Raw genomic sequence first — 1,109 nt, forward strand, 5'->3', positions numbered from 1 at the left:
GCCGAGCTGCAAGAGCTTATTTGATGTCTTTACCAACACTTCCTACTGACGAGCTTCTTAATTTTTTTCAGTCTGATGAAAATTATTTTTTTGATGCATCTTATTTTTTTGTTTGTTTTTGTTGGTTTTTGTTAATCATCACTGGAGGATATTTTTTCCATTCATTTTTAGCGAGACACATTGATTAGTTGTCTCCTGCACTTGTTCAGACTAGGCCGGGGATGGAACCTGCAACCCAGGTACATGCCCTTGCCTGGGAATCAAACCTGAGACCCTTTGTACGTGAGCTAACACTCTATCTACTGAGCAACATCGATCAAGGCTTATTTTTCAATTTAATTGTCATATCTCTAATTATTAATGAAGTTGGACATTTTTTATGTTTAAATTGTAAATTGCCTGTTTCTAACCTTTTGCCAAATTTTTTGCTGGATTTTTTTGCCTTTTTCTTATTGATTTGGAAGATAATCAATATTTCATGTATTTTTAGTCCTAATCCTTTACCTGTTATAGGTGTTGCAAATATCATCTACACTGATTTATCTTTTCACCTCTTTAATGATCTTTTGATGAATAGTTTAAAATTTTAATGACTCCAATTAACCAACTTTTTTCTTCATGGCTTATGTATTTTGTATTTTAAGACTACCTTTCCTCACCCAGCCGGTGTGGCTCAGTGGTTGAGCATTGACCTATGAACCAGGAGGTCACGGTTTGATTCTTGGTCAGGGCATATACCTGGGTTGTGTGCTCAATCCCCAGTAGGGGGCATGAGGAGGCAGCCAATCAATGATTCTCTCTTATCATTGATGTTTCTCTCTCTCACTCCCTCTCCCTTCCTCTCTCTGAAATAAATAAAAACATTTATTTTTTTAAAAAGAACACCTTTCATCCTCAGGTCGTGTGTGTGTGTGTGTGTGTGTGTGTGTGTATGTGTGTGTATTCTATATGTCCTTCTGGGCATTTAAAGTTGCACTTTTCAAGTTAGGTCTTTAATCCAGCCATGTGTGCTGTGAGGTAGGGATTCAATTGTATTTTTCCTCCATATACACAATCAATTGTCCTAATACCACTTAATGAAGTCTACCCTTGCACTGCTCATCTGCAGT

The sequence above is a fragment of the Myotis lucifugus genome, unplaced genomic scaffold (genome assembly GCF_000147115.1).
Source record: "Myotis lucifugus unplaced genomic scaffold, Myoluc2.0 scaffold_28, whole genome shotgun sequence".
Classification (NCBI taxonomy): Eukaryota; Metazoa; Chordata; class Mammalia; order Chiroptera; family Vespertilionidae; genus Myotis; species Myotis lucifugus.